This window comes from Anabrus simplex, chromosome 1 (assembly GCF_040414725.1).
Source record: "Anabrus simplex isolate iqAnaSimp1 chromosome 1, ASM4041472v1, whole genome shotgun sequence".
NCBI classification, from domain to species: domain Eukaryota; kingdom Metazoa; phylum Arthropoda; class Insecta; order Orthoptera; family Tettigoniidae; genus Anabrus; species Anabrus simplex.
In genome coordinates, this window is record NC_090265.1 from 1532421560 (window position 1) to 1532435640 (window position 14081).

The following is a 14081-nucleotide window of genomic DNA, read 5'->3' on the forward strand; positions in this document are numbered from 1 at the left end:
TTGTGACGAGAGTGTAATAGGACAGGTATACTATTCTAATAAACTTAATTTTGGAAATGAGGAACTCTGTAATGATTTTTTACTATCTAATTGACAAAGCATAGTCAATTCATAAATATGTGTTGTAACAATACTTCTGTACAATAGGTTACACTCGTGGCGTGAAAATAAAGTGCCATATACGGCTTACATTTATAATTTACAAGAAAAAAATAAAACGATGTCGACATGCTGACAGATAAACAAATGAACCGGTTAGAAATTCCTTCGGTGAACATCACCATTGGACCTCCAAAAATAAAAAAACATGGTGCTAGGATTAAGGGAAGTTTCGCAGAAATAAATTTATCATTAAAGTTCCCTTACATTTGGGAGATATTTACATATAAACAGAAACACTGAACGCTATAAAAGCCAACTAAAATTAAACAAAACACTGAAGCTACTTGTGGCCGGATTCCATTTAAAAATTATAGGAGAGTGTACTCATATCCTCTGGGTAAATATAGTTACCAGACAATCTAATAATCAACATCAAATCTACTAGTACACAAAGATATCACCTTTTCAAATACACACCAATATTAGAAGCAAGTGGAAGAAAAAAATCGTTGTTACTAAGTAATCTCGCCCTGAAGAAGAAAGAATGCATTACAGCCTGCGACGTTTAAAAATGGCCGACACTTCTTGGGGTGCAGTATCTGTGCCAATGACCTGGATGTCTGGACTGTGAGGGTCCCCCGCCGCACAAAAAAAATCGTAAAAACGCTAACATTGACCTTGCCCCAACTGCATTTCTGGACTCGACATCACATAAGGGCTTTCTTTTCATCTTCTCTCGAAAAAACATATAAGCCTGTACACAATTATTACAACAACTAGGGAATCAATTCCTTTTCTAAAGACCAGGCTCGATTGCCAGACCCCTATCGGGTCTAATTCATATAGTACTATCCCGTACTAATTTTTTCCATAACAACACAGCGCAACATGGATTAACTTCATGCTCTCTAGCCCTTGGTTCGAGTTATATGTTAGGCAGTGCGAGAACTGGTCATATATTTTGATGACGTTGCCTACAGTCGTAGTTTTTATACCCTCAACAGACTTTACTCATGGTGGAAAATGCCGATAAATCTTGTACATGCAACATGCAACTGCAACGGTAAGTTAACCTTACTATCCTATCTGATATCCAAGTGTGACAAGTTTTCCTTAGATGACCCTTGCATACAGCAAAATATAAGTCACGAAACATAGAGAAGTGCTGATCTAACACTAAGATAAAGAACCTTAAATTACTCCTAGCTCCTGGATCATCCATAAAATAACATAACACACGGTGCAAGTTTCCCAATGATAAGTTATGAAAACTAAAATAAAAGTGACTTAAAATCATCTTAACAAAATGGCCTGATGGACTCCTACGTTATGACTGTCTTGCTCTAATTGCCAAAGGGCTTAAATGACTACTATTTACATAATTAATTGCTAAGTTTCTGCGTAACTGTCTCTAATCCGACCACATGCTTACAAGTTTGGTTCGATTATCTCATATTCGGTGACCTTCTCCTCTCTCGTTCAGGACTTGGCTATGCCATTCAGCCAAGCATGATGACGGCGTTCATAGCTGTAGGTCCTCCCGTACTGATGTCTCCAGTTCGGTTCATCCCTGGCATCTACTTGAGGCTCCGCTCGTTGTGATGTTCACACGGTCTTGAAACTCAGTTCCCGAGTTACAAGAATGAAATGTATAGTTACTCACCTGCACAGCAAAGTCGTTATACAGACGCCGTTTCCTGCGTACACAAGTCTGAAACGTACTAAATTTAAGACATCATATAATATAGTGTTAAAAATGAAACACATACTGGGGTGTGTCAAGGCTTATTTATACATGAGTTCATAGCCTATTTGTTGAGTCAAACTGATTATTCTAACTCAACTACACACGTGCGTTCATCTGAAACACAGAAATAATTTCAGTTCGCAGATTACGGTCTGCTGACGATCTAAATCATACTACGAGCTGACCCGTACCACTTCTGTGAAGAAGTCTATGCCATAGGCAAAGTTTTAAATCAATTCATTACATGCTCATGACCGCACTATGAAGAATCAAATCTAATTTCGCTAGAAAAACTATAATGCACATATCTACAGTTCGAACGAAGTTAGCGCGAACACTCCAAAAGTAATATTAGTCCTTGTTTTAGACAATGGTTTATGGCGCAATAACACAGGCAGACCCGCGACACCCACCAACAGCAATCTTACCGTCGAACGTGATGCCTCCCTGCAAATCTCTCATCTCTTATAGGGAGCAAAAAGCGAAGCCACGCCTGGTGAACTCCCTCCAAACACTCTTGAGTTTGGTATGCAGCCACTAAACAGCTTCCCACGGTGGTTGGATTAAAGCGGAGTTATCAGTTTCGTCACTGATTAATGGTGTTATACATATCATTATGTTCATAAAATTCTGGCGATAATTTTCATCATTTTTGATCCTGGAAAACCCTTGGGTAGAGGACATATCACTCGATTCTCGTGACGTGGTGAACCTGACTCTTGCCGCCTTAAACGTTGTTAAGGTGGCATGGTACTTCCCAAAACAAAATTCTTATCTCTCTTTCCTTCTCCAACATATCTTCTGTTTTACTCATGCACGGTCACACCCTTCATAGGGAACCACCTCCAAGCTGCCACGTTCTATACTGCATCGCGCCCTTATACTTGGCTTCATGTTGCGCAATATTACAATTGCGTTAAATATCACCTACTAAGTAATGAACAGAATGGTTCAACACATATCACTTGAAATGAGCTCTGTCACTTTAAACTAAAACTCAGACGGCAAAACTTCAACTTAGTACCTGAAAGGGTTTTGAAACAATCAGACATTTTCTGATGCATCTTCATATCTTGAAACGTTTTTCGGGACTGCTGCTATAGTTATAGATAACTTGTAACGAAGTAAAAGAATCATCATTATACTGATCACTGAATAAAAATGACTAAAACAGTCAGCAGAAGCGTGAAAATGCTATATTTGTAATACTGAATATATTTTGGGTGACTTACTTATGTCCTTTTACTCTTTTGCAGAGCATGGGGCTTCGACAAAGCAGCGCCAGCGTATCCTGTTTTGAGGCAGGGTCTTGAGTTCTCCAAAGGTCTTCCCTTCTTGTTTTTTCTCATCCATAATACTGCGTCTCCATGTTCTGACGTTCCAAAATCCAATTTTCATGTCCATTTTTAAGCCAGAGGTCGTCGTCTTAGGATCCGTCTGGCTGCTTTTCTTAGTTTCTTTAATAAGTTAGTTTTAAGTGACTGCGAGATATTAGCCCACATTCACCGAGTGTCACGGTGGGGCTGCCACATTTAAGCCTTGACACTTGCTTCCATCCCAGATGTTACGGGTGGAAAGGATGCCATTTACTGCATCCTTAATTGTGATATGGTTATTGCGCCACAGCCTCTTCTGTGGTAACAGGGAGCGCCACGGGAATGTGAGGTTGACTTTTGCAATTGGAAAGGTTATTTGTAGCATATCCAACTGCCTTGCACCCCAGTATATTTCGGGTGCCGGTCATAATTGTCCGTAGCCCGAATGCGGTTCACAGGCCATAAGACTATAGAACAGACTCTCTTTCCAAATTCAATAATTTTCCATAAACACTCCTTTCGGAACACCGGAGGTAATTTTCAGTCGCCAAGTTACGTGTTGTGCGCATGAGAAGTTTCAACTAGGCTTTCTATTCTTTTTCTTTTTTTTTTTTCAATTTCAGATAGAGGAATTGGCTATTATAGATGACTAGCTGTTTCCCGCGGCCTCCAGCCGTAACGTATAATTTTATTCATTAATACCCCAACGGATGTACTTGCAAGTTTCGAGGTAATGAAATAATACACATCGTCGCACTTAGAAAACCCACTATGTGACAATATATTACAGGTAATTATGGCCAGAAACGTTCTGTAGTCTAAGCTTCGGTATTGCATGAACTAGAGTATATTAACGAATTTTCTTTCTGCTGGGGGTCACTACTTCTCATCTCAACATCGTCATATAACGGTATTTCGAGCCGCAACGACAACATATTGTGGTAATAGAATGCAATATTTTATCATGTAGAGGAAAGGAAAACGATGGTAAATACGATTCGTACAAATGCTTTAATCCGATCTGTGAGTAATAAGAATTCTGTATAAGTTAGAATAAATAGAGTAAAGAAAATACGTCTGGAAACAATCACTCAATACTCATTACAGACAATAAATTGCTATGTTATATTACAGAGCAAAAATCCGCCACCTATGAGTAATCGTTTGATATTAATTTATCTAATTCACTTTAATTTTCCAGAGAATAAATCACTAGATTTATCCAGCATAGATATTCCGTGCTAATTGAAGTTCTATGCTGTTCGTTTGTCCAGTCTATCCGTTAAGAATTTTGCTATCAAAAATGAAGTCAATACATTAAACCTTCCAGCGTATATCACATATTATGATCAGTTTTATGAAATCATTCACGATATAAATACCTCTATAAACCATACGACTCATTAATGGCATTGAGGTTAATTTTTCAAAGAATAAATCGCTATATTATATCAGAGATCGAAATGCAGGGAAGTACCAATGAAGAGGTTAGTCCTGTACCTCTGCATTAGGTTTGACCATATTCCTTGCTATTCTTTGCAATGTTTCATGCTTTCCGCCTGTTCATTATATTCCTTGAGAGCTTTGGTATAACAAAATCGCTTCTTCAAATAAATCCTTCTACCCGTATTCACATTATTATGACAAATTTTATTTTATTATACCCTTGACGATGCAACTGCATCTACAACCCGTCCGAGTGCATTCTGAGCCTTGGTGCAAATTTTGGTTCTGCTCAATGAAGGTTTGTACAGTAGATGTGTGTAACGAACAGCCACACTTATTTAGGATTTTATAGGTATAGATTGTTCTATTATTATTATTATTATTATTATTATTATTATTATTATTATTATTATTATTATTATTATTAATTGAGTGTTACCGCGCTAGCCCACAGGTACCATAGATCGATTCGAGGTCGGACTGTGGAATTTAAACATGTAGTTGATTCTGTCGTTAGCTTTTAGTCTGAGTGTTTGTACTGTATCTGTACTTGCAAAGTTTCGAGGTAATGAAATAAAACACATTATCGTCACACCTAGAAAATTCACTATGAGCTAATTATTCATTTGAGACGGCCCCAAAGAAGACTCTCTGTCCCCACATAATATTTTTCTTCTTCTTATCCTTTTTTCACTTCCCCAATTTTTCCCACATGATGTTGGGGTTGAGAGCGTGAGCAGTATCTTAATGTAGATTTGGCCCATTATTTACAGCTAGATGCTCTTTCTACGCCAACTCTGTACGGAGGGGTATATTTACCATGACGTCTTCCTGTGTGGTGTTTGGTTGTGTTATTTGTTGTTTGAATTTAAAGAGATTTGCTTTGGGACGAATACAAATGCCAGTTCAGAAGCAAGAGGAATTACAAAACTTACAAAACTCACAAAACAACACGTTTGTCCACTACAATTACATGTAGTACTTTACTTGGCGGACGCCACCCACCAACCTTCCTTCCACGCAACGTCTGCCTGAGAAGGGCTGCACCCAGGCTATAATAGACCAATGTACCACTACTACTACTACTACTACTACTACTACTACTACTACTACTACTACTAATAATAATAATAATAATAATAATAATAATTTGGAGGTAATCTTGACTTTGACCGTGAGAGAGCTGATATGGTTCCAAAGAAGATTGTTCGTCTCCGCATAATCTTCTTCTTCCTCTTATTCTTTTTTCTCTTCTCCAATTTTTTCCCACATCCTGTTGGGGTGTAGGGTGTGATCTGTATCGTAAATGTAGATTTGGCCCATTATTTACAGATAGATGCTCCTCCTACCCCAACTCTATATGGAAGGATATATTTACCATTGCGTGTTTCAGTTTGGTGATTGGTTGTATTATTTGTTTGTTGAATTTAAAGATATGTGCATTGGGACAAATACAAATCCCAGTTCAGAAGTGAGAGGAATTAATCGGACATGGCCAAATCTCCTCACTAGCCTATAATCCAAAACCCACGACACTACCCATTAGTAACGGAGCTAGAGATATGTGTACTTAATTGAGACGGGTTACTAAGTACCTTCGAATGCACATGAGTGCTGTCCTGACATTCACCTAAATGAACTCCGTGGCACTACGGCCCTTATTGGCAGTGACCTACTAAGTGACCACTATTCAGCCCGAAGGTCTGGAGATTAGGAGGTGATACGTTCTCAACGCGACGACCCTCTCGGGCGTTATTCTTGGCTGTCCAGACCGGGGCCGCTGTCTTCCCTCAATTTTCTCAGCTACATTGAACTGACCTCCAACAAGCCCTCAGATTCACGTCAAAATCCTTGACCTGACTGGCAGTGATACCCATGGCCTCTAGGTAAGAGATATGTTCGCCACGCCTAGAACGCGTGGCCGGTTTGAATGATGTATGAAAACAACAGAAACCACTTCTAGGATTGCCACGGGTGTTCCTACAACTCTATTTTTCTTCTCAGCCGCGTGGGAGAGCCCTTGCATGATCCTAGCACTATCTGTTAGTATTCTTTTACAGTAACTCACGAAGTCGCCGAACGGCTGCTCTGCATTTTCCCTCGCGCATGCTCACTGGCTATCCCCCCACTACCTCCCACATCTCCACCTCCACGAAAACTCAATAAAACAAGACGATTTACGCTTTGCGCCACTTTCCGTACGTCATCGTGACGTCATCAACTCACCTACGGAAAGTTAGACTAGTCGACATAGGTAAGGTTTGACGTCATGGTGACGTCATTGACTAGGGTTCAATGACCTTGCCTGCTTCAGAAGAAGTGCTGACTCAGCAAAAATTCAAATTTCCCGCCAAAAGCTTGGGAAAATGGTAACGCAGTAGCCATTATTTTAGAACATACTTTGCCCTTCTACTAGTGACGTCACGCTGTCCTGTTCCTAAATCTTAGGATGGTAATATCTCGCAAGTTAATGGAGACTCTTGAGTTCCGATTTCGGCACTACACTCTTTTACACGGAATCTAAGTGAATTAATTAAAAACAAACCTTGATTTTCATGAGTTTACTGGCCCTTTAAGAAGTTGAAAATGATTTTTGTCCGGTCAGATCGAGAAATCGATACACTGAGCAGTGATACAAAATGGTTTAGAATTCAATGCGCATTACGCAAAGCGTATTCTTCGTCAAAACTTGTGAGCGTGACCTCGACACAGCCCTTTAAATTTCTTTAAAATTATAGAACTCTCTAAATACCGTTGACATGATACTTGTTTACAATGCATTTTTTCTCACGATATCATCAAACAGCCCATGTTGTAGCTATGTTGACAAACCGAATCCCGTGAGCTGTACAAAGTTAAACAAAAGAGGACATGCCAGTACTTGGATAGATTGCCCACGTGCTGTGTCTGGAGCGGATAGGATCTGGCTACCCTGAAACGAGTAAACTCTAGCTCAGGATTACTAATCTGTGACCCATGACCTTGCTACAGACCATGACTGGTTCATACGCGTGCAGGTTTGGAAATTACACTAGGTCAGGGCCTCTCAAACGCCCAAAATCTCACGCGTGCAGAGCGAGGCGCAAGAGCTCCGTGCACTGTGCATCGGTACCGCTCGGTGCCGCTCGCCATGGCTCGGATGAACGCTTCGTCTCTGGGCTACTCGGCTATGCTCGGCTCTACTCGGCTATACTCGGCTCAACTCAGCCCGGATTTGGAGCGCTACGGCGCAAGTGGGGGAGAGGGAGACAGGCGGAGCGAGCGAGAGAGGCGTAAGGAAAGAGAGAGTTAGCGCTATTGCTCCAAATCGAGGAGTGGGGGTCTGCACTCTGGTCAACCAAGCGAAGTCGTCTTTTGCACCGTGCACAGTGCATGCACCACGCGCATGCACCCTGAGAGGCCCTGCACTAGGTTATTTATTATTATATCTTTCGAAATATGTGTACATGACAACAAGTGAATCTATGCAGATCTCCTTATTTCTTCACCACTTCTTCACACACCCTGGTGCGGTCAAATGTGCGGTCTGTATCGCACATATGGACTTGGACTAATTTTATGGCGGGATACCTTTCCTGACCGCACCTATATTTCAAAGCATGTATTCGAGTATTGCGTATATTTTTAGTGGTTTCTAACAACCATACACAGCGTTTCCGTCCCAGAGGGATAAATCAGGCATGGCTAATACCCTCCTTTTAATCGTATTGCTGATATTGATCAGTCGTCTAAATAAAGTAGGAAATTTGTCACATGTTTGCTGACGGAGAAATATTCAAGTAATTACATTAACAGTAACTAAACTACGGATAAAAATGAGATACAAAGCTTATTATGGGGAAAGTAAATCAACAGACGTTGTGGAGCCAACATAATAGTTTCTATATACACACGTTCCAGGCTGTCACTCTATCGCCCGTTCACGTATGAAGTATTTGTGGAAAACGACTCGAGTGAAAGAGAATGATTTCTATCGAAGTGGAGATAATCATCGGTAAATTTGTGTACTAACAGCAAGGAGGCAAGTAGCTTGTGTAGCAGCTAGCTATAAAGCAAGCGAGGTGCAGATAAGGTGAGAGAGGAAGCCGCGGTACCACATAAATAACTAGTACAGCTTATCTGCTACCCCAGGCTTGACCTTCTGAGTAATGAGGGCCACTTTGTCAACCTCCTTCGCTCACCTCCATTCCTCTGAAGACTTTATTTCAGTCTGGACCGCGATTGGCTATTTAATGTGAGGGGAGAAATTAACGACCTTTATATAATATTACAAGAGAAATAATACTTTTCTAGACGTCAATTATTTTGCTCTCCGTTGCACTGATCGACATGGATGATTACCATGCAGTGGTCCTGTGTTAGGGTTCAGCCTCTGCCTAAGAAGTTTGCCATACTTATGAGGATTTGTAATACACTTTACTTTACACAGCATCTTGCAGATAAATGAGGTGATAACATCATAAGACTACATCACAGAGATCGCTTTAAAATTATGACTTTCACCATATCGCATATTGCATTCTCGACGTCGATGACTCAGAAATAAGTGTACAGTGGACTAATGTTCCGTTGACTTTTTAGCTTATTCACATGACTTCAGTCACATGAAATTCTTAGGACGTATAGTCTCCCATTGAATTAAGTTACCAAACTAATTTTGTCACTTCCCAGTGCCAATAATATTATTTTGTTAGAAAGAACTGAGTAAGCTGAAGAAGCTTTCATTATATCATATTATTTTCAAGCCGACTGAGTTGTATGGGTGTGGAAAAATGTTGGATCCTAGATATCTTATTACAACCTAAAAATAGACATGAAAAAAGGAGGATAAATTCTGGTGCAAACATGAGGGAACTTCGGTAGGCCTCATGGCTGACAATTCAGCCAACGAGACGAACTGGTGGGATAAATGATGATAACAATCATCACCATCCCGATTCCACTTTACGATTATTAATATTTTGTTATCAAATTCTCTGATATCTGTACTTTTTGTAGTTTAAAAATCTATCTACTTGTTCTTAAATAGACACAGCATATATAATATTCAGCTGCACTATTTTAACCACCCTATGAACTACGTGAACATTTGTCCACTTGGTAGTGTGATAGTCTAGTGGCATTGTCAGTGGTATCTCATCAATGTGACCGCACTTCACTTCCCAGCTAATGCACGTGGGGTTTGAAATGAACTTTGTGTCCTAGTGTTAGGATTGCACATAAAACTGGTGGTTCTTTGCTTTCGATCTCCCTATCAACAGGTAAGTAAACCTCGAAAACTTGATTGATTGATTGATTGATTGATTGATTGATTGATTGATTGATTGATTGATTGATTGATGGATGGATGGATGGATGGATGGATGGATGGATGGATGGATGGATGGATGGATGGATGGATGGATGGATTGATTGATTGATTGATTGATTGATTGATTGATTGATTGATTGATTGATTGATTGATTGATTGATTGATTGATTGATTGATTGGAAGTCCACTTCATGGATGACGATGAGCTGAAGAACCAAAAAAATTCTACAACTAGGATGGTTGTAGGATATAATATTTGTTAGTTTTACGTTCCGCTGACTCCTTCGTCTTTTTTGGTTGGTCGTGACCTGCCACTACATACCAGCAAACTAACAGCACGCGACTGGGCTTGCCGTCTGATCCACCCGCCTATATAGGCCGGATATAGGCCTACTCTTCGATCGTAGTTTACTTGGTTTCCTATCAGAACTCACCAACGAAACTTCTCTGACTTGAATGGAGAATTTTTATGCGAGTATACCTCTGGCCATTATTTCCTTATTAAATACTTGCAGGAAAACATCTTTGACGTGGGCCCTAAATTATGGCTCTACTAAGTTGATGGATTACTAAAGTTTGGAAGTACTTTAGGTGGTAAGTTGTTTTGCTCTGCAGCATAACACGAAGGAGAAGAACTCTGATGGCACGTTGGACCTTACTACGGCTCACAACAGCAGTTCAGCCACCTACCACCATGGTAACATATTTTTAACAAATTCTCTTGTAACATAATGTGATTTTATGTAGACTATCACCCACTTCGACAACAGTCACCCTGTTTTGAGGCAGGGTCTTGAGTTCTCCAAAGGTCTTCCCTTCTTGTTTTGCGTCATCCATAACACTGCGTCTCCATGTTCTGACGTTCCAAAATCCAATTTTCATGTTCTTTTTTTTTGTTTGCTATTGGCTTTACGTCGCACCAACACAGATATGTCTTATGGCGATGATGGGACAGGAAAGGGCTAGGACTGGGAAGGAAGCGGCCGTGGCCTTAATTAAGGTACAGCCCCAGCATTTGCCTGGTGTGAAAATGGGAAACCATGGAAAACCATTTTCAGGGCTGCCGACAGTGGGGTTCGAACCCACTATCTCCCGAATACTGGATACTGGCCGCACTTAAGCGACTGCAGCTATCGAGCTCGGTCATGTTCTTTTTCAAGCCAGAGGTCGTCGTCTTAAAATCCGTCCGGCTGCATTTCTTAATTTCTTTAATAAGTTAGTTTTAAGTGACTGCGATATATTAGCCCACATTCATCGAGTGTCATGGTGGGGCTGCCATATTTAAGCCTTGACACGTGCTTCCACCCCAGATGTTACGGGTGGAAAGGATACCATTTACTGCATCCTTAATTGTGATATGGTTATTGTGCCAGAGCTTCGTCTGTGCTAACAGGGAGCGCCACAGGAATGTGAGGTTGACTTGTTTGGAAATGCTATTTGTAGCGTATCCAACTGCCTTGTACCCCAGTATATTTCGGGCGCCGGTCATACTTGTCCGTAGCCCGAATGTGGTTCACAGGTCATAGGACTATAGGAAAGACTCTCTTTCCAAATTCATCTAAGTCATCATTGGATGTATTCAGCAGTATTTGGCATCTCCCTAAAAATAATTGTCTGACAAGAGTTGTGGTTTTAGTTTCTCATATCACTGTCACAAACTGGGAATGATATCGAAGCCTCTGACATAGGACAGAGTATGGCTTTTAACATTTTAATAAATGTTGTATTCTATCATAATATATCTTATTCTTAAATCCGCGTAAAACACAAAGTATTATCATAGGAAACTCTATTATTACATGCAATAAGCAATATCAATCATCCTCCAATCACAATCAATGACATTGCTGTACCGTACCTTAAAAATGTGAGTAATCTTGGAATCTCCATCAATGAGATTCTGACCTGGAATGAACACGTAACAAATGTATGTAGAAAGGTTCATGCAGCTCTACATCTCCTGAAACGTCACAATCATTATTTTTCTCAAAAACTTAAATTAAAATTCATCCAAGCACCACTATTCAACAATTTAGACAACTGTGTTACGGCACTAGTCAATCTAAATGCTGAAAAAGCTTTGAGATTTCAACGAGCACAAAACTCATGCATACGATATGCCTTCCAACTGCGACATGACGCTCATGTCACACCATATTTCAAAACATTGGGATGGCTACGCATGAATGAAAGAAGGAATTTTCACCTAATGACTCTTGTTTACCACGTGCTCTCGACGAACACTCCTACTTACCTATTTTTTTCTATTTCGTTTCCTGTCCACATTGCATGAAATTAGTACCCGTTCTGGTTCCTTACTTGAAATTCCACTAAGTCAAACAAGTTCCTACAATAATTCATTTTTAGTTACTGCATCGAGACTCTTGGAATGCAATCCCAATGGACATTCGGCACCTTACTTCCTCTCATAAATTCAAATCTGCCTGCCGAAAGATTTTCCTGAGGACATAAAACTGAGTTGTGTGAGTCATTGTGTGTATGTTGTGTGAATGGGTTTTCTTCATTTATTATTATTATTATTATTATTATTATTATTATTATTATTATTATTATTATTATTATTATTATTATTTATATTGTCACACTAATTGCCTTACTGATATATAGGCCTAACTTATTCTTACAATTATTTGTCCGTAGTATTAATTCTTTTTAGAATTTCTATGTCTTACTTTTATGTTTACATTTTAAAATTTTATTGTTTATAGTGGTTAAGTGTGAGAGAGGGCCGTGAGCCCTAACTTCGCCGCAAATGTAAGTCAGGAATAAATAAATAAAATAAATACCTACCATTACTCAACAGTTAACAGTTACTGGTTATATGCTTCTGAGCTACTTGGTTGTTGCATTGCGTTTTTCAATTCATTTCTTATTTGAGCGTAGTTTTAAAACGAGTAAGTATAAATTAAGTATATTTGGATTATGAATGTTAATGTGTTGTATTTATGAAATGGAATTTAATTCTACACAATTAGGGCACAATCTGAATACCTGTAACCTGGAGGATAGATTTCAATTACGTGAACTGAACGACCACGGTATAACTTGGGCGCAGTCAGTTCAACAACTGACGTATCATTTCTTGATTGTGGTTGGCTCAGACTATGCTCAAATTGTGAATGCAGAAGGACATTGATCACTCTTCACTTATGATTTTAACAACATCATCCGGTCACAACACTGCGGTTAAGATCAAACCATGAAATATATTTCAGTGAAAAGTCAGTACAATGTTTGTAATATTGAATGTTCTCAGTCTATGGAACAATGCGGTCATTAAAAATGAATTAATAGGAATGCATTTAACAAAATTAGGTAGAATGATATTTTAAACGAGAATTATTTTAGATAAAGTTTGGGTTCTCGTTTGTTACTATAGTGTCAAGTGAACACCATTTTTACACTGTCCATGAAGTTCCACGACCAGTGAAACGAAAAGGCTTCAATACAACGTGAGATAGAGTGTATAACACAGTGCAAATATCATTGGCCTATGAATAAAATAATGTCACGTAATGGATTTCTTGTCTACAAGTCAACTTTGAGAAGAAATATCTTTAAGAATTGAAATGAAAAGGTAACGGGACAAAGTGGGAAAGTATAGGCCTATTGTTTTCCTTTTATACCACATGTACTCTGTTGAAAATGACAGGTCTAACGTAAAGTCATTCATTGTTTTAGATTCATGTACATGTAAATTATTGTAGATCGTAGAATATTGGTACCAAACTTTGACGAATCTATACGATTTTTTTGAATTATGTCAGACCTCATCTGGCTCTGTGGTGTGGAGATTAATGTTATTAGCTGCCACCCTCGGAGATCCGGGTTGGGCTATGCCGAGAAATGTGAAAAGTGGTATAGGATTCGAACGGAATCCACTCAGCCTCGTGAGGTCATCTGTCTACAGGGGATTCGATTTCCTCTCAGCCATTCATTAAGTGGTTTTCTGTGGTTTCCCACATCTTCTCCAGCCAAATGGTAGCTAACTTAAGGCCACAGCTGCTTCCTTCTCTCTCCCTTGCCTATTCTTTTCAATTTACCCATTCTCCACAAGGCCCCAGTTCAGCATAACAGGTGAGGCCACCTGCGAGGGGTAGTGGTCATCCTCTCCAGTTGTATCCCCGACCAAATGTC